The 24,714-nt window shown below is 38.0% G+C and overlaps 1 long non-coding RNA gene across 1 annotated transcript; it reads right to left on the bottom strand.

Annotated features, from left to right (window-relative positions):
* Positions 1-794: 794 nt before the first annotated feature.
* Positions 795-5,810, bottom strand: LOC138896571 (uncharacterized). Its single transcript, XR_011409936.1, has 3 exons — positions 5,554-5,810; positions 4,840-4,894; positions 795-1,125 (listed from the first exon to the last, which is right to left on the bottom strand). It is a non-coding gene; the product is annotated as an uncharacterized lncRNA (long non-coding RNA).
* Between the last annotated feature and the right edge of the window lie 18,904 nt (positions 5,811-24,714).

The raw sequence follows: 24,714 nt of genomic DNA, 5'->3' as shown, positions 1-24,714 counted from the left end.
GACCTCTATTGTTCATACTTGACCTGCTAGTAATTCAACTACCGCGAGACATTTTCCGCCATATCCTCCCTCATACTTTGCTATCAAACTGTTGCCTTATACCAACTCCCTATCTTTAACACCAGAGCTAATGAATTTCCACCAACTACAAACCTCCTATAAGATCATCTTTCTCGAGCCATCAACAATAAAAATACCAATTCGATTCTAAACCGCTGCACACCGCTATCTCTGACAACCCTCATTTCAAGTCATTCATTGCCTCAACACATAAATGAGCACCCCACCATTACATCATTACTGTGCGATAACGATGCATGAACATCATAGCAATTTGTACATAGCCTCAAACCATCGGAAATATAGCTACTGAGCTGAAATGACAGAACATCCTTTCGTAAGGCGACGATAATAGCCTGCCCGAACACACAGGGAAAATATCCTGCACCACGTCTGTAGTACCACTACAACTCCTCGATGCCCAACTAGTAAAAAGTGCTTCACGTTGCATGAGATTGAGTAGGAAGGTAATAAAGGCACAAGCCTCAATGTAATCAAATCGCACAATGAGGAATCAAGAAGGGAAGTTCTCCTAACAGTCCTATAGCCTCTCGAAGATAAGTACAGACGTCTTCGTACCGATCCGCAAGACTCTACTAGACTTGCTCATGACTCGTGATACCTAACCGAACCTAACGCTCTGATACCAAGCTATCACGACCCAAAATCTGTAAAAGGTTGTAATGGCACCTAACACCGCCGTCAGGCAAGCCAATGGTGATCTAACAACTTACTTACTCATATTAGTAATTGAAATCAAAATTTTTCCTTAATTAAATCGTATGAAATAGATTTTTTTACAGAGTAAGTGATAATATTTACACAACTACAATAACAAACAACCAGCAGAAACCCCCAAAACCCAGTGTTACAAGTGTATGAGTATTTTTCTAAGGAGTAAAAGAATAATACAATAGCTGTCCCGAATGTAATAAGACAAAATAAAATAATTAGTATAATGGAGCCAGTGGACTGCGATACGTAGTCTGGAATGCAGCTCACATGAAGTCTCCTCAATAGGTGCGCCTACACGCCAAGATGATCATCAAATGAACCTGACAGATCCTGCACATTTAGTGTAGAAGTGCAATATGAGTACGTAAATCAACGCATACCCAGTAAGTATCTAGCATAACCCCGGAGAAGTAGTGACGAGGGGTTGACATCGACACTTAATAAAGGTCCAAGTAAATAATATGATAATTCATGACAGATATGAAGTGCACAGTAATAGTGGAGTAAATCTGTAATCTCATAATTTTCAAATTATTTCCTTTAAAGCATAAATTTCTAAATCTTGTATTCTACCTTAATATCTCTGTAAATGTCAAGTGTCAACATCAAGGAAATAAGAAATGCCATAAATGTCGGGCATCAGTGGAAAGATTAGCTCGTGAATATTCAGATTTCTAGCGATATAATGCACGATTCTGCTGAGGTCGTTCGGCCCGATCCGGAATAATGTATACACTACCGAAGGTCGTGCGGCACGAACCATAGATGCATCTATATACTATCGAAGCATTCGGCCCGCTCCACAAGAAAAGGAATGAAGTTACCGAATTATGAGGCATGTGTTTACAATATCGTACATGGGTACAAAATGAATATAATCTTTACTGTTTCTCAAATAACTCGCCCACAACTCAAAGTGTTAAGGCTTGTCCTAGTATACATATATCTATTTCTAAATCAATTTCATCTATAACTTCAATTAATTAAGCCAGCAACATAAGTTCAAATAATTCAAATATTACAAAATAAGATCCTAAGTCTAGCCGGACATAAACATGCTTTAGCTTCATACAGACTCTCGTCACCTCGTGCGTACGAAGCACCCACAACTAGTTGCGCATAATAATAAATATGACATAAGGGTAGTTTTCCCCTCACAAGGTTAGACAGGAGATTTACCTCGTTCTGAAGTTCCATAACCGGCTCCAAAGCCTCTCTAACACCTCGAACCAAATCATGTCGATCCAAAACTATTCAAACAGTGTGTAACCCAATCAAAATGTATTCTAATACCCATAATTAATCAATTTAAACAATTCATAACCCCACTCGAAAAGTCGATAAAGCCAACTCTCGGGCCCACGTGCCCGGATTCTGAAAATGTTCCAAGATAAACTTTACCCATAACACCACGAACTCAAATATATGATTTATTCCTAATTCCATGTCTAATTTCGTGGTCAAAATCCAAAAATATCAATTTTTAGGTTTTCTTCCAAAATCCCAAGTTTCTACTAATTTCCATGCTTAAATCCATATACAACCCATGTATTTAACTTGTAATAGGTGAGAATCACTTACTTTGTGTTGCTTGATGAAAGTCTCCCCTTGAAACTCTCCAAAATCGCCCCAACCAAGTGAAAATGAGAGAAAATGGGCCAAATCCCGCTTTTTAAAATAACACCTCTGCCAAGACGACTTTCCGCACCTGCGGAACACCAGTCGTACCTGCGGAAGAATCCATCACAAGTGCGGTTCCCTCCAAGCCAGGCAAAATCCGCTTCTGCGGACCTATTTTCGCTCTTGCGCGACCGCTTCTGCGGTCCCCCACTCATGCGCTTCCGCACGTGCGGATATCCCTTCGCTTCTGTGACCCAACTGTCTCTCTCGTTTTCCATTTCTGCAGCACCCTTCGCATCTATGGGCTCGTAGATGCGGATATAGCCTCGCATATGCGGCCACCCCAGCTCAGTCCAATTGTCGCTTCTGCGGCCCCAACGCCGCACCTGCGGGCTCGCACCTTCCCTCAATACACAGGTGCGATTGCACCAATAATTGGCCAACACTAGCATTCCTCAACGTCAAATTTTTTATCCGATTTCAATCTGAAACTCACCCGAGGCCCCCGAGACCTTAACCAAACATACCCACGCATCCCAAAATACATTACGAACTTAGTCGGGGCCTCAAATCTCGCCAAACAATATCAAAACTACGGATCGACGAACGAAATCCTTCTTTAAGCTTTCAAATTTTTAAACTTTAACGAACACATCTGAACCACACCAAAATATTCTGGAAAGATGTCAAACCTTGCATACAAGTCATGAATCATAATACAAACCCACTCCAAGGCTCGGAACCCCAAACAGACATCGATAACATCAAAGCCTACTTCAAACCAAACATAGGAAATTCTTAAGCCTTCAAAATGCCAACCTTCCATGATAAGCACTGAAATGCTCCCGGGTGATCCGATACTCAACCCAAACATACGCCCAAGTCCAAAATTATCATACGAACCTATTGGAGCCTTCAAATCCCGATTCCGAGGTCGTTTACTCAAAAGTTGAATCTTAGCCAATCTTCCAACTTAAAGTTTTCGAAATTAGAATTTTCTTCCAAATCAACTCCGAACATCCTAAAATTCAATTCCGACCACACGTATAAGTCATAATACCTTAAGAGAATCTACTCAAGGCCTCAAACTGGTGAACGAAGCACTAGAGCTCAAAATAACCTGTCGGGTCGTTACATAAATATAACTACAATATCATACAGCTTGAAAACAATTTTTATATAAATTTTATACAATATGTCTTTTGTATATTTTGTATCTGATTTATACATAGTAAAACTAAATTTTATGCAACTAATTATATATTATACAACTTATCTACAACTTTCATGCATTATTTCTACCCAATTAAATACAACTACAATATCATATAACTTAAATATAATTTTTAAACAAATTTTATACAATATGTCTATTATATATATTTTGTATCTGATTTGTATATATTTTTCAGTGGTGTGTGCTTCTTCCTCTCTAAAATTCCAATCAAAAGTTACTCTCTTAATACAATTTTGATACATATCGGCAATTTTATGTAAAAAGATAGTATTGATAACTTAAATACAAATTTTAGACAACAATTCATACATTATACAACTATTTTTCAAATATCATACAACGTTCAAATAAAAAGGTAATCAAAAAAGACTGACCTCAATAATGTATATATAACTACAACATAATATAATTTACATAACTATAATATAATTTTACTACAATTTCGTAAGTATATTGTATGTCATGTGTTCTTCTTATTCTTCTTCGAGTTTTAATTTAAAATTTAGCTAAAATCAAGTCTAATCTTCACCAAAACAGCCTCAAAATTGAGATATAAACTCCAAATAATATTCCCAATTGTTTGCAACAACACCCAATCCAAACAAATAATGGTTTGTGAAAACTCAAATTCGATTTCAAAGCTTTTTAATGGCTGTCAATGGTGGAGAGTCAAACACATTCAAAATTTATAATCCTACAGGGAATTAGGAGAGATTAAAGTCTCCGCATGTGCTATAGCCAAACTAAAGCGAAGTGAATCTTCAAACTTTGCAATTTTAACTTCCTTGAGCATTCATCTTTTCAAATCATAAACTGATATTCCTTATGAGTCTTCGGGCATTGCAAGAGAGAGAGAGACACATGTGACCAAATAAAGGGAAGTGAATCTTCAGGCTTTGCAAGAATGAGAGACAGAGACAAAGATAGAGACATAGAGACTGACGGTGAGAGAGAGTGAGCAAGTATAAAAGGATAAGGAAATAACGAATATTCCTTATTCAATCCTGATATAAAGGAATGCTCATTTAAAACTTATTTTTATATAATTGGTAAATTGTATATGACCATGTAATTAAATTGAAACTTAAGTTGGGAGGGTAATAAGGTTTCAAATAGTGTATAGGAAGGTAAAAATTTCCTAAAAAAAAGTCATACTCTCACTAATGATCAAAATAATGATTTTAAACCTGGAAATAAAATTAGTCTTTTCCAGTTGAACAAGTTGAATATCAGCTCATGGATCTGAAACAAAAAGAAAGAAAATTAAAATAACAAAAAGTTACAGTCCAATAAGTACAAAGTAACATCACCAAAAAAAAAGGCACACTATAAGAATAATCCTAATCTTAAAATGACTATAGGTAAACCTATTGTGGAGATTAAAAGGCATAACACTTGAAAAGGAACAGAGAGATTAATTAAAAAGATTAAAAGAAATTGATTGTCGATGCATTTTTAGCACACAAATTGAAAAATGAGGAAAAGGGCAAAATTACCTAGAGATGAATTTGGAGAGAAGAAATTGAAGTCGACCTTCATATAAGCAAATCTTTTGTTGATAGTTTAGCATTAGAGTGTAAGAGGAATAATGAACTTTTTCTAGCCAATTTCAATACTATACATCTCAAACCAAACAAACAATTAGCATAGATGAAAAATGGGAATTGTTTGTACTTACTGTAATTTTCTATTAGCCGCAAGAGAAAATAAATAACCAAAACTCAGTATAAGAATGTTACGTAAATGCAATTTCTTGTCGACAACAACAAAGTTTCAAATTCGCTGGAACTACCACCTAGAAAATATGATCGCGCTTTGATTGCAGTCATGAAACTCACCGTAAAAAATCTAACTATAAGATATCTTAAAACAAAATCCATAATTTTGGAGATTTACCATACTTTTTTTTCCTCGACAGCCAAGAAAACAAGGTAAAGCACAATCCCTCTCTTTCATATTGCGGCCTTTCTGCAATAAAATGGTGGTAAGAATTGGCGTAGCTTTCCTTTTGTAGTTCCATTCAAATAAAATAGGCTGAAAGAAGAGGAAATAGCGTTACTTTTTTTCTAAAGGAAAAGACGTAACTTATTAAACTAAACAACAGAAGAAGACGAAGGGCTTATTAAAGAACAAAAGAAGAGGAAAAGGCGTAAGTGTAATCAAGACTATTCATGGGACGTGACTTTTCGGGTTTTTTAATTAGCACATTAAAAGGGATATATGAGAAAAATGGCAAAAAAACGAGAAAAAAGATAAAGGAGATTCCCCTGTTCAAGAGATTGCCACGTCACCTTGCCTAAGTATCTACTTTATATAGGTATATAGATATAGATTCAGTAGGACACGCATAAAGGGATTAAAATACACAATTTAACTAATTCAAGGTTATCTAAAAGAAAATCATAAACTCATCGAATATTCACAAAGAGATCAAGACGCGGACAAACACTTTTTGAAAATCAAATACTTCAAAGATCTGCAATATCCTTTAATGGAAATCAAAAGAGTTCCACATTATTCTACGTTCAATGAACACATTGATCTAACTCTCGAATCACAAAGAACAATTCGAAAAGAAGAATCAAGGGAACAAGCATAATTGCAGTCACATTATTTATCAATAAATTTATTTTTTTTTATATTTTATTTGTCAATGTAACTAGTTTTTCATATCTCAAAAATTTATTGAAAACACCTCTTACACATGTTAAAATATAAAATTAAAAAAAAAACTAATTAAAGGTTAAATATATTGAGTGGTATATCACAAGAACCAAAAGTAGAATTTCCTAAAAATTAAGAGATCAAAAGTGCTATTATCCCATTGGTATTTATTCATAGATTGAAATCATAGATCTCATTCCTCTTTATTCGGTATTTTAAAAAATTATTAAATAGCCATTTTTAGGTTGGCTATTACAATGTAGTCATATTTTAAATTGTATTAGCAAAGTAGTTACTTATTAATGCGAAAAAGACAAGTCTAGATAAAACTACCCCTATCTAAAATATGGAAGAATTTCATGAACGACTACTGAACTTTGAATATTTGTAAATTTAAAATTCAGAAATTTTTCATGAAATTTGAATGACATGAATCAGTAGCTCTTAGTTGTTGAAGTGTGGTGTGTATTCGAAAACCATGAATTGTCATGTATTTTTCTGGATTTCGCACTAGTAAAGATTTAAAAACTAGTAATCCATCCTGAATTTTGTTTTTAAAGGTTGAAATTATTAAAGTATAACGTGAATTTAAAAACTATAATCGTTCATGGATTTTCTTGAATTTTGCACTAGTAAAAGTTTAAAAAAAACTAGTAATCTATCCGAAATTTTGTATTTAAAGGTTAAAATTTGCTAAAGTATAATGTAAATTTAAAAATCATAAACAGTTCCTGAATTTTTCTGGATTTTACACTAGTAAAACTTCAAAAATAAATAATTTATCTTGAATTTTGGATTTTGCAGTAGTAAAGTTGAAAATTGTTAAAGTACAATATGAATTCAAAAACAAAAATTATTCATGGAGTTTGTCTATTAAAGGTTCAAAAATCAGAAATCGTTCTTGGATTTTAGATTTTCCACTAGTAAGCTTCAAAATATCTTAAATACAATGTGAATTTTAAAACTAGAAATCGTTCCTAGATTTTGTGCTAGTAAAGGTTAAAAAATCAAAAATCGTTCTTGGATTTTAGATTTTGCACTAGTAGGTTTCAAAATTGCTGAAGTGCAACGTGAGTTCAAAAATCAGGAATTGTTCCTGGATTTTTCGCTATAAAGGTTCAAAACCAGGAATCGTTCTTGGATTTTGCACTAGTAAAAGTTCTAAAATTAAAAATCGTTCATGGGTTTGTAAATTCAGCAAATCTTTGAATTCCACTATAATTCACTGGGCTTCCACTTGTCAAAGCATCGAACTCCAATACCGATTATTGGAGTTGTGTTCCGTGTTTTAATTGAGGGGGGTGGGGAGGGGGGCAAACATCAATTTAATCGAATCAATGGCTACTTTTCCATTAGAATTAAAATTTGGTTAAACTCTAATAGCCGGTCCAAAATGTGGCAAACCCAACTAATTTTTACTTTGATTTTTGGGTTCAAGCCCGTTGGCCCTTCTACTTTTCGCCAGTCATACCCATATTTAACTATGGGCTCAAAAGACGATCTGGCCTAGAACTTGCCCTCGCTTGGCCCACCTAACCAAAAGTCTCAATCTTCTTAGCTCTTATGCATGTATATTTAAATTTTTAGATGAATTAAATCTAAATTGGCATTCACCCAATTGCTTAAATTAAAAATAATTAAAATAATCGCTTACATAACAACTTTTATATATATATACACACCTAAATTTTAAGGTGGATGCTATAGGTAAAAGATCCAAATATATCCCTGATCTATACGAAATGGTTATTGAGCCGAGAGTCTTTCAGAAACAGCATCTCTATCCCCGCAGGATAGGGGTAAGGTCTGCATACACATTATCCTACTCAGATCTCACTTGTGGGATTCCATTGGATTGTTGTTGTTGTTCTATACGAATTGGTTATCTATGACCTCCCTAAATAGAAAGATTCAACACACAGTCCTTGCAGTCACACAACTGATTTAAAATGGATTTGCGGGAAATTGTTTGAGACTGATTAATTAGTAATTAGCCCTAAAGATTTGCCATGTGGCTTAAAATCAAACCCATATGTCGAGTTCAAGATACAGGATGAAGAGGCGGCAAAAACTCAAAAGTAGCAAAAGAACTAAAGAAGAAACTGAAAGAAGCCCACTACATTAATATTGGGCCAAAATGGAACTCGACTTTCAGAGTTGCTTTACAATTATGAAACGAGAAATGCATATTTTTAGTCACACCCAATAATAATAATGGTATATATATATATATATATATATATATATATATATATATATATATATATATATATATATATATATAGACACACACATAGTGTTAGTGTACGCGCGATGCGCGTGTTCCTTTTATCAATGTGCCCAGACTTTTAAAAGTCACGTAAATAATATTGAAAAAATATATTTGGGTTATAAAATAGAATCTAAGAAAATAAATCATAAATTTATGAAAATGGTAAATGTTAAATTGTTGATCCTATTTAGCTAACTCACTGAAGGAAGAAATCATATCTTATAGAATTATCCAATGTTTATGGATTGTAAATATTAATGAAAATGTGTAGAAGCAAATCAAACTAAAAATATATTGGCACTTAAACAGACCACACCTAAGAAAATAATAAACTAAATGCATGCATATTCTTGAAAATTTTATTTGGAGTTATAATATAAAATTAAAATCATAGCTAGACATTTAAAGTTAGAATATATTGTGATTATAATATTTGATATGGAATTGGATCCATATGCAACGATGATAATAAAATAAAGTTAGTTCAATATGATTTTTAATTAAAATATTGTTACTTATTAAGTATGCATATCTTATTAAGTTATACCACATATAAACATCTTTATTTAGAACTAACTTTTGAATAATCGAACGGCACAAAGAAATTAGTAGCTTTTGAGCTATTGGCCACATGAATAGAATAGAAAAGAATATAAACTTTTAATTAAAAGAAAGAGCTGAAACGGGAAAAGGAATAAAAAGGAATGGGTTGTTAATGAAGAATCTAAACTCTAATAACAATTGTTTTGAAAAAAGGATTTTAAAAAGTGAGAACTTAATTGAAAAAAAAGGATAAAATCAAACTAGGTAAAAAAAACAAAACCAAACTGACAAAGAAACACTAAAACTAAACTCATTGCCATTAAGTTTGTTTTGAAAAAAAACACACGAAATATAGTTTGAAAGAGTCTTGTTATTTTACATGTTCAAATAAGGAAATAATTTATAAAATGTTAGATTCTAATTGATTTAAAAACCCTAAATATTAGGATTTTCTATATGGTTCAAACAAGGAAAGATTTAATAAGTAAATTTTTAGTTGAATTCAAAGTCTTAAATATTAGAAAAATAGCTAAATGCTTATTTTGTCTAATAAAAACTCTATTTTAAAAGGATAAAAAAGGCGAACGATATTTCACTAATGATCTTCATGCTTTTAATATAATATAGATATATTAGCTATCGGATGTAATTAGTTTGGCTGACCGGCCAATTTCGTATTTGCCAATATTATGAAACATTGGAACTTCAAGGGACATGTCATTTAAAGCAGAATTTGTGTACTGAATCCCCATCAGCCATGTAACAAAAATTCGATTTCCTTTGAAATTCAGAAAGTTTAGAATCTCGTTAGTCAAACACCTCGGGGATCTTGATGCCTGCTTACTATAAGGTTTATTTAATTCCTTGCTGATCATCTGCCTGAATAATTTTTGACAGAGATTGATGAGTGATTATTATCATAAAAAAGAAAACAGAAAATATGCTTGTCGGGATGTCAATGTAACCACTACTATAATGAACTTCAATTACATATTAATCCTTCGTAAATCACTTATTTTATGCATTAGCATGTTTGACCAACCTTCTAAAATCTGACTTATTTTGAAAAATACTTTTCTTAAACGTGTTTTTCAAAAATGTACTTTTGGTGGCAGAGCCAGAATTTTCATCAAGGGGTGTCAAAAAATAAATAATTAGCTACATCGAAAAGTCGAGGAAAGTCAACGTATAGTATATATACATAAAATATAAAAAATTATCTAGCAATATAATATAATTTTTCGGCGAAGGGGGTGTTGCTCGACACCCCTTGGTTCAATGTTGCTCCGCCACTGTTAGTAAGAATCAGTTTGTGTTTGACTAATTAATTTGAAAAGTACGTTTGAGTAGCAATTTGTACGCTTGGCGAATTCCACATCGACAAAATACGGGAAAGATGTTGCGTATATGTATAGGGCAAAATATGTTCATAATAAATACTCGCGTAATATAGCGACACGTGGAACCGGAGACAGATGGAAAGCAAGGCAAATGGAAATCATGTCCGAGGGCAGCAATCTCGGTTGTCTCCGAAGGGAATGCTACTCATAAAGACGAATAAAGGCCAGCCACCCGAGAACATTCAATGGAGAATATTCTATGGCATTAAGTAAGTAGTCCGTTACAGAGATTATGGCATTCATTCCTTGCCGTTACACATTCTTCAAGATCCCCCCATAATTGTCATTTAAGAGAGGCTTGATCCTAGGACCTTGTTCCCTAGGTGCAACTATAAATAGTGAGCTCAATAGCCATTGTAAGGCCACGAATTTTCGGGCAAGCTTATGTTATATATTGTTCAAAGCTTAATAATATTTTATCTTCTTTCTTATTAATATCGTTATTACTACATGCTAAGTCTTACAATCTTATTTAATTTATTTATCATTTTTGGGATCAACTCGATCTGCTTGTCTATAAACCACGTATAAATTCAACCGTACCGTTTTACGGGTAAACAGTTTGGCGCCCACCGTGGGGCTTAGACAGTTGCGTAATTGAGTTGACCCTTGCATATGTTAATAACCTGTTTGGTTCTTTGTTCTTAGCAAAAAATCATAAAAATGGCAGATAATGATGTCAACGTCGCACACAACGTTGAGGCCTAAGGAAATCAACCTCATCACGGAGACTCGATTAGTGACACTCGCAACGAGGGTGACGAGGCCACGCTTGTCCATGGCAGGCAATATCCATGACATGTTCGAGAGGCAACTCCTAATGATGCTGAAGGCGAGCACGTTGCTGAAACGGTAAGAATTCTGAGGGAGCAACAAAAGGCTATTATGGGCCACCTCTCGCGACACGATCAGGTCATGATAGAGTTGAGGCAGGCATTGTCGGGTGCTTTCAACAACGCGAATGGACGAGGTCCAGTTCCTCCCGGTGCTCCCGCAAACCAAACAACACAGAGGGTTGACAACAACACCCTGAGAGGCGAAGTCGGCTTCGACAGGGCCCGGGAGACGGTAGCGGATCCGGGAACAACAAGGAGAATGATCCCTCTAAAACCGAACTCATGAGGTTTATGAGGGAAATAAACATCCGAATGGATCAAATCTCGGGCGCACCGCCAGTTTTGAAAGGACCGGATTCAAAATATATATACCCAATTGTCATTCAAACCAAGCGCATCACCAGAGTTAATCCCGAAGCAGATCAAGATTCCAGACGTGCTGAAATATGATAGGACTTCATATTCTTAGGAACACATCACCACCTATACAATGGCGGTGAAGGAAAACGATTTAGCTGTGCACGAGATAGAGTCAGTCTTACTGAAGAACTCGGGGAGACCCTCACGGAGGGGGCCCTGACATGGTATTTGCTTTTACCCGAGCACTCAATTGATTCCTTCGATATGCTTGCAGATTCTTTTATCAAGGCCCATGCCGGGGCCAGGAAGGTACAGGCCCGAAAGGCCGACATATTCAGGATTGCAAAAAAAGAGTTTGAATTATTGCGGGAGTTCGTGACAAGATTCCAGAAAGAAAGGATGCTGCTACCGGTCGTACTAGACTAATGGGCAGCAGAAGCATTTACTAAATGGCTAAATCTGAGAAGTTCCGATGCTTTCCGAAAATTGAAAGAAAGTGTGCTCGAGTTCCAGGCAACAACATGTGCGGATGTTCACAACCGGTACGAGTCGCAGATAAGAATTAAGGACGGCCAGCTTTGTTTCCCGGCATAAACTAAAGGTCGGGACTAGGAGAAGAATAAGGAGAAATTGAAGGATTATTTCTACACAGATGACGGTCTTCTAGAGGACGGTTTTTACCCTATGAAAGGGCCAAAGGACGCGACAAAGGTTTCCGATCGGCGGATAGATTCGGTACCAATAGGATAGCTGATCGCAGTCGGAATAGTAGATTATTGCAGGACAAGGAAATATCGGTTTCCCGAGATTCCTCCTACCCCAGGCTATCTAAATACAACTTCAACATCAGCGTAGTGGAACTAGTGTCGTCTATGAGGAACATTACGGAAGCACGGTTCCCAAAGCTAATGAGATCCGGTCCCAATCAGAGGGATCCTAATTTATGGTGCGAATACCATGGGACCAACAACCACTGGACCGGGGACTGGCGGCATTTGCGCGAGGAGGTGGCGACATTGCTGAAAATGGCCATCTCAGAGAATTATTAAGCGACCGGGCTAAAAACAATTACGGCCCCAACTGTGATAACGCGGAACCCTCGAAAGCAGGAGAATATCCTCTTCTTCTGATGATCAACATGATTTTCGGGGGGGGGGGGAACGAGATTAATGGTGCGACAATTTTTACGGCAAAAAAGATGAAGGTATCAGTAACTCACAGTAAGAGACTTCGGGAATTCGTTGAGGACGACATTACTTTCACAGAGGAAGATGCAGATGGACTACTGCTACCGCACAATAATGCCCTGGTAATTTCCCTTAATGTTTTGGATTTTAAAATTAAACGTGTTTTGGTGGACCCAGGGAGTTCAGCAAATATAATCCAATAGAGAGTGCTAGAACAAGCCAAGCTAATCGGGAGCATTATTCCAGCAACAAAGCTCCTCGTCGGGTTCAATTTGGAAAGTGTAACAACCTGAGGGGAAATACTGTTGCCCACGAATGCCGAAGGGGTAATGAAGACTATTCTTTTCGAAGTAGTAGATGGTGATATGGGTTACAATATCATTCTTGGGATACCATGGCTGCACGAGATGAAGGCTGCGCCGTCAACATATCATCAACTTCTGAAATTCCCAACATTGGAAGGAATTAAACAGATAAGGGGTGACCAACTAGCAGCAAGGGAGATGAACGCAATATCAGTTTCCAGTAGCAAAGAAAAGGAGCATGCAGTATAGTAATTACAGGAACCAACACCTGATCTCGAGTCGGACGAAGTCAACCAGGAGGAGGAGGAGGAGGAGGAATCCTATCAGGTAACAAGATATTTCCAGGTACCAGAAGAAATGGACGCAACAAAATCCATAACGGAAGAACTAGAGCAAATCTCCTTGTTTAAAAAGTTCTTAGAGAAGTTTCACTTGGGGACAGGACTAAATCTCGAGTTCAGGTCAGGATTTGTAGAATTTCTTAAATTTAACATTGACTATTTTGCATGGTCGCACGTGGACATGACAGGTATCTCGCCAAAAGTGATCGTGCACAAACTAAGCCTGGATCCTAATATCCCTCCAGTGAGGCAAGCAAAATGCCCTATTGTTGAGGTCATAAACAAATTCGTCAAAGAAGAGGTAACTCATTTGCTTGATATCGATTCAATCCGAGAGGTAAAGTATCCTGACTGGCTAGCTAACGTAGTAGTAGTTCCAAAGAAGAATAATAAATTTTTCGTGTGCGTAGACTATAAGGATCAAAATAAGACGTGCCTCAAAGACTTGTTCCCATTGCCAAACATTGATCAAATGATTGATGTGACGGCCGAGCACTAGTTAATGAGTTTCCACGATGCTTACTCTGGGTACAACCAAATCAAGATGAACCCGGAGGATCATGAAAAAACTTTTTTCATAACGAACTTCGGCACATATTGCTAAAATGTGATGCCTTTCGGGCTAAAGAACATCGAAGCCACTTATCAGCGGCTCGTAAACAAAATGTTTGAGAAGTAAATAGGGAAAACCATAAAAGTTTACATAGATGATATGCTGGTTAAGTCTTTGAACGCAGGTGATCATCTTAAACACCTGCAAGAAACCTTTGACATCCTAAGGAAGCACAACATGAAGCTTAACCTCGAAAATTATGTATTCGAAGTCAACTCCGGTAAGTTCTTGGGGTTCCTGGTGTCGCAAAGGGGGATCAAAATCAATCCCGATAAAATTAAAGCCATCGAAGACATCCCTGACAAGCTTTCAAATGTGAAAGAGGTTCAAAGGCTGATAGGAAGACTGACCACTTTAAGCAGATTCATTTCCCGGTCTTTGGAAAAATGTCATCACTTCTTTTCACTCCTAAAAAAGAAGAACAACTTCGAATAGACTCTGGAATGCTGGCAAGCTCTGAAGGATTTTAAAGGGCATTTGTCAAGCCCTTCATTATTATCGAAACCGGAGAAAGGTGAACATTTTCTGATTTACTTAGCGATCTTGGATGTAGCGGTAAGTGCCATTTTAGTCCGTGAAGACAAAGGTATGCAATATCCTATTTATTATATTTGTAAAATTTAACTGGAGCGGAAAATCGCTACCCACATTTGGAAAAATTGGCCTTAGCTCTCGTGGTCGCCGCTCAGAAGCTTAGGCCTTATTTTCAATGTCATCCAATAGCCATAGTGATAACCTTTCCCCTGCAGAATATCCTTCACAAACCTGAACTTTTAGGTTGACTAGCCAAGTGGGCAATCAAAATGAGTGAATTTGACATAGAGTATAAACCTAGAACTGTGATTAAATCACAAGTTTTGGCCGACTTTATGGCCGATTTCAGTCCGGGACTGCTACCTTTGGCTACCAAAGAAGCAGTGATGGTGTCGGAATCGATATCATGAGTTTGGACCTTGTTCAAGGACGGAGCTTCTAATGTGAAAGGGTCCGGGCTCAGTGTAGTGCTAATCACACCTTCGAGGGAAACCCTAAGGCAGACCATAAGAATTGTTCCTCTAACTAACAATAAAGCCAAGTATGAAGCTTTGATTGCAAGACTCGAGCTGGCCCGGGGACTGGACTCCGAAATCATAGAAATCAAATGTGATTCCCAATTTGTAGTAAATCAGGTCTATGGGATCTTCGAAGCCAAAGGGAAACGCATGCAACAATATGTAGTGAAAGTCCAGGATCTACTTGTACGGTTCAGGGAATGATCAATTACACACATCCCAAGGGAAGAAAAGGTGGAAGCAGACGTACCAGCCAATCTGTGATCGTCCACGGAAATGAAGGGAACAAACTCTGGTACGGTCGTGCAGCTTATGCATTCGATATTGGACTTAGATGGTTATTACGAGGTAAACGCGTCCAATTTGGTCTAGGACTGGAGAAATGCGATCATTGACTATCTCTAGCACAGAAAGCTACCTGAAGATCCTAAGGCATCTCGGGCGTTGCGCACTAAAGCAGCTCGATACAGCTTCAAGGGAGGCCAATTGTATAGAAGATATTTCCAAGGCTCGTTGGCCCGATGTTTGGGAGCCTCTGAAGCTATTTATGTCATGAGAGAAGTCCACGAAGGGATTTGCAGAAATCATCGGGCACAAATTCTGTGGTATTAAATCTAATTAGGGTAGGATACTACTAGCCCCGGATGGAACAAGACGCTAAGGCTTATGTTCAGAAATGCGATAAGTGTCAACACCATGCACCATTGGTACATCAATCGGCAGAGTTATTGCACTCGGTTCTATCACCTTGGTCATTCATGAAATGGGGAATGGATATAGTCAGTTCACTATTGTCGGCCCTCGGTAAGGTGAGATTTATTTTGATTTTAACTAACTATTTTTCTAAGTGGGTTGAAGTAGGTCCTTACCAGAAAACTAGCGAGCGCGAAGTGGTAGATTTCCTATGGGAGAATATAATTTGCAAGTTCATGATACCGAAAGAGATAGCATACGACAATGGGCCATAATTTATAGGTGCAAAGGTTATAAAATTCCTTGAAGACTTGAAAATCAAAAGAATCACATCATTACCTTATCACCCGAGTGCAAACGGTCAAGCATAATCAACAAATAAGGTGATTATCCAAAATCTCAAAAAGAGATTGGAAGCCGCCAAAGGCAAATAGCCTGAAGAGCTACTAGTAGTACTGTGGGCATATTGAACAACGGCCAAATTAAGCACGGGGGAGACTACTTTCTCTCTCGTATACGGAGCAGAAGACCTGATCCCGGTGAAAGTAGGAGAACCTACCTTGAGATACTTCCGGGCGGATGAAGAAACAAACAACGAAGCATTATTGGTCAAATTGGAGATGCTCGACAAACACAGAGACTTGGCGCATATAAGGATGGCGGCTCAAAAACAAAGAATGGAAAGATATTACAATCGAAGAGCCAACCTTCGTTATTTCTAAATAGGAGATATGGTTTTAGGAAGAGTAACTCAAAACACCCGGGAGCTCAACACAGGAAAGCTAGGTCCAACGTGGGAAGGCCACTACCTGGTTTCAGCTATCACCGGGAAAAGGTCATACGAATTGGAAAATTAAGACGGAGTAAAGTTGCAGAGCAACTGGAAGGTGGCACTTCTCAAAGGATACTATTGCTGATGAGCACCGCTTATACTGAAAGTATGTGCTGCACTCTGTTTCCCTTCGTCCAGTTTTTGTCTTAATTAGGTTTTTCTGGCAAGGCTTTTAATGAGGCAGCAATGAAAAGCATACTACAAAGGAAGCTTCGTCAGCAAAAATAAGACCTTTAAATGACAAGTCATGCAAGCAACGAGCCACTACGGAGCGGTTAGATAGTCTTTTACTCGATAGCGAAGTTCCTACCGGGAAAAAAAGCTTGCTATCGGGCCAAAGGTTACCCGACCGTTCACGAGTGCAAGTCACTAGGGGGTGGTTAGGTAATCTTTGGCTATGTAGCAAGGTTCCTAACAGGAAAAGAAGCTTGTTATCGAACCAAAGATTATCCAACCATTCACTAGTGGAATCTTCAAAGGAGCAAGACTTCCATTGTTCAAATTCGCATTCTTCGCATTCAACACTGGGGTGGGGGAATGAAATGAGAATACGGCAACATGACTGCCATATCGACCGGGACTATAAAATTCGGGAATGAAGTTGTATTATCATGAACTGCGCGTCCGGCCCCAGAGAAACAACTTGTACAAATTAGCCACAAGTAATAGCAATTTCTTTTTAGCACAACGAATGCTTATGTACTTTTGAAAATGGAAGGAATAAAGTAAAGTCCTTTTATTTTTATCTTATTTCTTGTCCGAACGATGAATTAATTTTATCATGTGAAAGTTAGTACTTCAAATGCTAATGTCCTAATGAATAGGAGACGTCTTCTTCAAGAGTACCATAAACATAAGACGACCCTCTCTTATGAAACCCTCATAGAAAAGGGTTGATTCCGAAAGAACTTATGAACGAAATCCAAATGCTATCGGGGAAAAATGCACCCAAAACCTTGAATAATTCGAAGCAAAGAGAAATACTTGCACAATACTTCTACGAAAACGTACTTCTATAAAATAACATACCAAGCAGCACAATTACAAAAGTATAAAGTAAAAAACAAAAAGGAGAAAAAGCAAAAAGATAAATTATTGCATCCCCAGAATCCGGGGAAAGAGAAGCATTTGTGCCCCTAGGAAAAGTAGGTGGATCTGCCGTCGGCTCGAGGTCTTGACCTTCATCATCATCCCCTTCAAGTTCTTCTTCTGTTCTCGAGAACTCGGAGCCGGAACTAGATGAATCAGTCGCATCAGATTAGACCAGAAGGCCCCTTCAGGCAGTTGACTCCAGCTCACGAGCCTTGGCGATCTCGGCATCAAAATCAATGACACACACTTTGGCCACTTCTAAGGTTTTTCTCCTCATGCTATACATAAAGTATGTTTTGTCAATAATGAGGGAAGCCGCTCGGCTATGAAGCTCTTCCTTAAGCTGGTCAACCTCGGTCGAAAGGTTATTCCTCTCAGACCTAATGGCTTGAAGGCTGATGTCGAGGTCACGGATAGTGGAGTTATAAACTTTATTATGTTCCATGACCTTCCTATACTTCTCCTCCATCCGGGCATACTTCTGCTCAGCAACAGCAACTTCTTCAGATTTGGAGTTCAAGGCTGCCCCAAAATTATTCAGTCTTTCAGCACAGACAGCCTCGCAATCGGCAACAGCAAGAACGATATTTTGGACCTCAACCCACTTTTCCTTAGCTTCTTCAAATTGCACCCTTAACAAGGTGGCCTCTTGGCTAAGGGTCACTACATCTTGCTCGCTTTGCTACAACCGAGCCTCCAACTCAACGGCCTCAGCAGCTTGTCCTTCCAGCCCCGGGAAGCGAGCATCAGTTTGATCCCGGTCGGCCAACAATTGATCCTACTCGGAGGTGAGTTTCTCTTTGTCAGGGATCAATCTCAGAATTCCCTCGGAAGCAAGGAAGTTAGCCTCCAAAACAAAAGTACAACTTAAAAATCCTTCCATAACAAAGATAGAAGGAACATTAGAGGGAACAAAGATCGTACCGCCACTGCATTGTGCATGGCATTGTTCACCATACACGATCCCCAAGGAGACTGTATTTTATTCATATCCTTCTCTGAAGCTAGAGGCTTCGGATAATTGGCAAGTTCAACCGGCTGGGATAGCAAATGGCATTCAGTAAAAACTGAGAGGGAGACACTCATCCTCCTCTGAGGATCTGCGGAGGGGGTCAAATATTTACGCCCCAAATTCCCATGAACTGGGGACTGAGGAGGGGGAACATCCTCCTCTCGAACGTCTGCGGCCGGTGGAGATGATATAGCAGTTGCTGGTGGTGAAGGCAAGATTGGCGAAGAAGAAAATGAAGCTGATGGCGTTGTAGGTTGAGAAGCAGCTGCGGCAAAAGTAGTGGTATTTATTGGTTGCTTATCAATCGAAGACGGAAGAGACCCGGTACCAAGCCTTATGGCACCGGGAACAGCGACTAGGACTCGTAAGAGAGAGTTGGCATCTTCCACTATATCACATTCCCCCCAGAGCACCTGGATGTCATCCTCGGTTTGTGTAACTAGCTCAACAGATTGAGCATTCTGTTGAGCTGATGAAGGTCATCATCTTCTATGTAGAGAAGCCTCATCATCACTGGCTCCTCCACCATCATCGATCACCAAAGTGTTTGCGGCTATCTCGGGCACGGCACTCTTTGCCTTTTTAATTTTACCCTCGGTCGTGGAGGAACGTCACCTTTTTTGTTGCTTGTTCTCCGGTCGGGGACTTCGAGAGGAAGCATTTGCACCAGAAGCAGGCCCGATAACACCCGTTCGGGTGAAAGCCTCCTACAGCAACCTCGCCGCATCAGCAGGATCAGCCAAAATGTCCTCCTCGGGGATGGTAACAGAGCCTGGCGAAAGACCTGAATTCAACAAGAAAGAAAAGTTAGCCAGTTTTCCTATACGTAAGATAAAAACAAGATAAGTGCAACCTACCTTGATTTTTGGCCTTCCACCCGTATTTAAGGGCCACTTCTTTCCACCAACGGGTCTCAGGCGTAGTGACGTCCAAAATCTTCTGGACCCACTGGTCCAAGCCTTCAACCCTTGGTGGTGTCCACTGCGTCGCTAAAATAATAAAAGAAGAGGGATCAGTAATAGCATGGGACAACCTTCAACCAGAAGTAAAGACAGACGTTGAACTTACGAGTATAGATCCATGATTCAGGAAAGGATGGAGTTGTGGTCGGGATGATGTCCCTGGTGGCAACTACAATGAACTACTCCATCCATCCACGGTCGTTCTCATCGTCCATGCTGGTGAGCAAAGCATGGTGACCACATTTGCCAAAGTTTATCATTCCCCCACAGAAGATCTTATGTGAATAAAGGTTCATCAGTCGAGCCAAGGAAATCTCTTCCCCCGTCTCCTGGCATAGAAGCCGAAGACATGCGACTATACGCCACATAGAACGGCTCACCTGTGCCAAGCAGACCTGGTAACAGAAGAAAAACTCTAAAATAACAGAGTCAAGCTCCCCGCTCAATGAGAACAGGCTAAAAGTGAATGGATACGTGTAAACGTACGTAAAACCCTTCTTGGAGAAGGTTACCCGCTCCACTAGGTCAGGAGCGATACTGTTCAAATCTTGGCAACCACAGTCTTCCTTCACATCAGATATGCTAGAAGGACAGATAGAAAAAGGATATACACCAACATCCTATGTGCGGGGGTTAGCAGATTGGAACTTCTCTTCGAAGTCCTTAGTTGTAGTAAGTCTTTTGGGGATAATGGTGCTCACCGTAGGAGGAGAATCATCATCAGTACTCTCTTTGTTCTTTGAAAAACTAGAGTTTTTGGAAGAAGAAGCCATAGTTAATAAAGAAAAATAAGATTTTCTCTGAAGAAGAAGGTTGAGAGCAAGAGTGAATTGAGAAAAGAGAGTTTGAGAGAGTTTGGAAAGTTATGAAGTGTAAAAGAAAAAGATTGATGCGTATAAGTAAAGGAATAGGCGGCTAAAATCGTGGCCATGATTACCTCGAGAACCAACGAAAGTGCTGTTGAATCATGGGATAACGCGTGTTCGGGGCATTAAATACAGAGAGACGTGCGTCTAATCAACCGTCAGAAACTTTTCAGAGGGAGTCGGAGAATTTCTCGCCAAGAAGGTATCTTCACCAACTTCCCGGTGATACAAGGATGTGCCACCGGAAAGTAGGGGGACTATCTGTATAGGACAAAATATGTTAATATTAAATACCCGTATAATAGAGAGGCACGTGGAACCAGAGACAAATGGAAAGCAAGGCAAATAAAAATTATGTTCGGGGGAAGCAAACTCAGTTGTCCCCAAGGGAATGCTGCTCATAAAGACGAATAAAAATATTCAATGGAGAATATTCTATGGCATTAAGTATGTAGTCCGTTATAGAGATTATGACATTCATTGCATGCCGTTACATATTCTTCAATGGCACCCATAATTGTCATTTAAGAGGGGTTTGATCCTTAGACCTTGTTCCCTAGGTGCAACTATAAATAGTGAGCTCAACACCATTATAAGGACACGAATTTTCGGCCAAGCTTATGCTATATACCGTTCAAAGCTCAATAACATTTTATCTTCTTGTTTATTAATATTGTTATTACTGCCTCTAGAAGCTCTGCTCCCGGAACCAAGATTTCTGTTGTTGTCTTATCTCGATTTCAATGCTAAGTCTTACATTCTTATTTAATTTATTTATCATTTTGGGATCAAATCGATCTGCTTGTCTATAAACTACGTATAAATTCAACTGTACCATTTTACGAGTAAACAGTATAGAAATAAACAAGCCTTATTAGACCCTAGTGATGCGTTTTAAAGTCGTGCGCTTAGCCACACACCGGACAATATTACTAGTGGGTTGGGTTGTTACACAATTAATGTTTGGTTAGACTTTTAAAAAGTGCTTCTAAGTGTATTTTTCAAAAAAAAAAATTATGAAGAAGTTATTATTTTTTACTTCTCAAAAACTGTTTCTGCTTCTACTGAAAAATATTTTTTTCCTTCTAAATGCTTGATCAAATACGTTAATTTTTGAAAATAAATATTTTCGATAAAAAAAAAACTTAACCAAAAGGAAAAAAGCAATTCCACTAGAACACGATCTGCTTTTTCGTCCCTCTCTGTTTTTATGGATATTTTTATGATTGCATGACCGTTGAATATGCAGTCGTTATTGGTGTTATATACGTTCTTGTCTACTTAGCCACATGCAAAGTATATTCATGTGCGAATTTAAGTTATACTACTAACGTAAACATTGTTTACATTATCAGTGTAATTTTAATCTGTAATAGCAAATTAATTATTATTTTTATCATATTACCAATTATTATATATCATAAAATTTTACTTTTAATTACCTAATAAGTGATCTGATCGTGAAAATAATTTTTATTTGGTTAGTACGTAAAATTCATTCATGTAGGTAAACGTATGTTTTGTAATCTTGAACCTTGTATTTAAGGCCAAGATCTGTCCTTTTAATGTTCTTGGTAAGTCAATAGTACATGACAAAGGACAAGCCTTTTGCTATTATCATTTAATTATCATTTAATACCAAAGATTGAACATGGCAGCCTGTCTCCCTAATGCTTCTCTGTTAAGAATGAAAAATTAATGTAAAAAAGGAAGAAAAAAATGAAGAAGAAGAAGAAGACAATGTCTTCCATTTAACTCATCTCTATAGGATCTGTTGCTTCTCTGTCTACGTGTGCTCTGCTGTTATTTCTATATAATGCTTGCTCTTCACTTTATAAAAGCTGTTCAACATTAATTTAACAAGTTGACCTACATAATTTAAATTGATTTTCTCACTTTTAGTCTGTGCATGTTTTTCTCCTTACTCGCAGTACAAGATCTTGATAAAATAGACTGGTCAAACTCTAAATTAGATAAATTTACCTAGTCTATGAATATGTGATGACCCGATAGGTCATCTTATATTTTAGAACCTAATTCTGTGTTTCAAGGTCTCAAAAAATCTCATTTTAGCATTCCTCAATTTGTGTGCGCAGTCCGGGTGTTCTTCAGGTAGGCTTATATATGTTAAAAACTGATAAAAATAAGAATTTTTGCCTTAAAATTAATTTGAGTTGACTTCGGTCAATAGTTTGAGTAAATCGACCCGAATCCGTATTATGGGCATATGCCCGAAATCGAATTCGGAGGTCCCTAGGTCGAGTTATGATTTTTTGTTGAAAATTAAAAGTTTGAAAGTTTAATGATTTTAAGAATTGACTGATGTTTGATCTTGTTGATATCGGGTCTATATTTTGGTTTCGGAGCCCGGTACGGGTCCATTATTATATTTATGACTTGTGTGTGAAATTTGATGAGAAACGTGATTCGGACGTTCGGTTATGAAAATAGAAGTTTCAAAGTTTTCTTGAAAAGTTCATTTGATTTGGTGTTCAATTCGTAGTTCTAAGTGTTATTTTAGCGATTTGATCGCGCGAGTAAGTTCGTATGATATTTTTAGACTTGTGTGCATGATGGGTTTGGAGTCCCGAGGGCTCGGGTGAGTTTCGGATAGGCTACGCAGTGAATTTGGACTTAGAACATTGCTGGTGAGTTTCAGTTTTTGTTGCAGGCCTCAGATCTCGCAATTGCGAGATCAAGTATTGCATTTGCGACCATTGTCGAGTTCGCATTTGCGATCTACTCATCGCATTTGCGAAGAGTAGCTGGGGAGGCCAGAGTTCGCATTTGCGAACAATGTCTCGCATTTGCGATGGGGGCTAGGAGGGGGATTCTTCGCATTTGCGATCGCTGGGTCGCATTTGCGATAAAGCCTGAGTTCGCATTTGTGATCAAGCCTGAGTTTGCATTTGCGAAATATTCCTCGCATTTGCGAAGAATGTAGAGGTGTGATGTTTCTCGCATTTGCGATGAAATCTTCGCATTTGCGAAGCCCAGGTCGCAAATGCGACATCTGCAGTTGAACAAATATGACTTAGACAGGATTTTTGGTTCATTTCTAAAATTTTCAAAACCTAAAACATTAGAGGCAATTTTTCCAGACTCTTTCTTCCCCAAATCATTGGTAAGTGATTCTAACCCATTTTCTTTCAATCCTTCATTATATTTTATAAGTTTTTAACCTAAAATCTAGTGTTTTCATGGTAAAAATTTGGGGGTTTGGGTAGAGTTAGGGATTTTTGAGAAATTAGAATTTAGACCTCAAATTGAGTCGGATTCTAAAACAAATTACGTAATCGGGCTTGGGGGTAAATGAGTAATCTGGTTTTTATCTGAATTTCGGGTTTGGACCAAGCGAGCCCGGGAGTTGACTTTTGTTGACTTTTTCAATAATGACGTAAATTGAATCTTTTGCAATCGTGGGTGATTCCTAGGGCTTATTTTGAATCTTTTGGTGGGTAATTTGCTAGATATTATTGGTTCGGAGGCTTGTTTGAAAGGCAACGCTGTCATTGAGCATTGAGTGGCCTTGGAGCGAGGTAAGTATTTTGTCTAGCCTTGACTTGAGGGAATTAGGGACCCTCGGACTAATTACTATGTGAATTTCATGTGAGCAGTGTATATGTGAGATGACGAGTACTTATGCGCCGTCAAATTATCTATTTTCCCATTTTTCTCATATTATCTCTTTCCCTGTCTTAACTGTTACCTGCTCTAATTATGTTTCCATGCCTAATTGCTACTTGTAGTCATTATTTCCTCCTGTTCATGATATTAGTTTTTTCCATAGTTTCATACTCTCCTACTATTTGCTCAAGTTGGTTTATCTGTACCTTGTAGTTATAAATTCTGGATTGGTCTTGTTGTATAGTATTACTCATTCGGATTATCACATTGTATAAGATTTCTTATTTGTTCCGTTTGGTGTCTTAGAATTGTAAAGGGTTTTTCTATGATTTGAATTGTGAGTTTTGCTTTGCTTATTGAGTACTTGATATTGATATGGTGGGATCGGGTTGCACGCCGCAACAG

Source organism: Nicotiana tomentosiformis, chromosome 7, assembly GCF_000390325.3.
Source record: "Nicotiana tomentosiformis chromosome 7, ASM39032v3, whole genome shotgun sequence".
Lineage (NCBI taxonomy): Eukaryota > Viridiplantae > Streptophyta > Magnoliopsida > Solanales > Solanaceae > Nicotiana > Nicotiana tomentosiformis.
The sequence above is the reverse complement of the archived record's forward strand: the minus strand, read 5'-3'. Positions and strand labels throughout refer to the sequence as shown.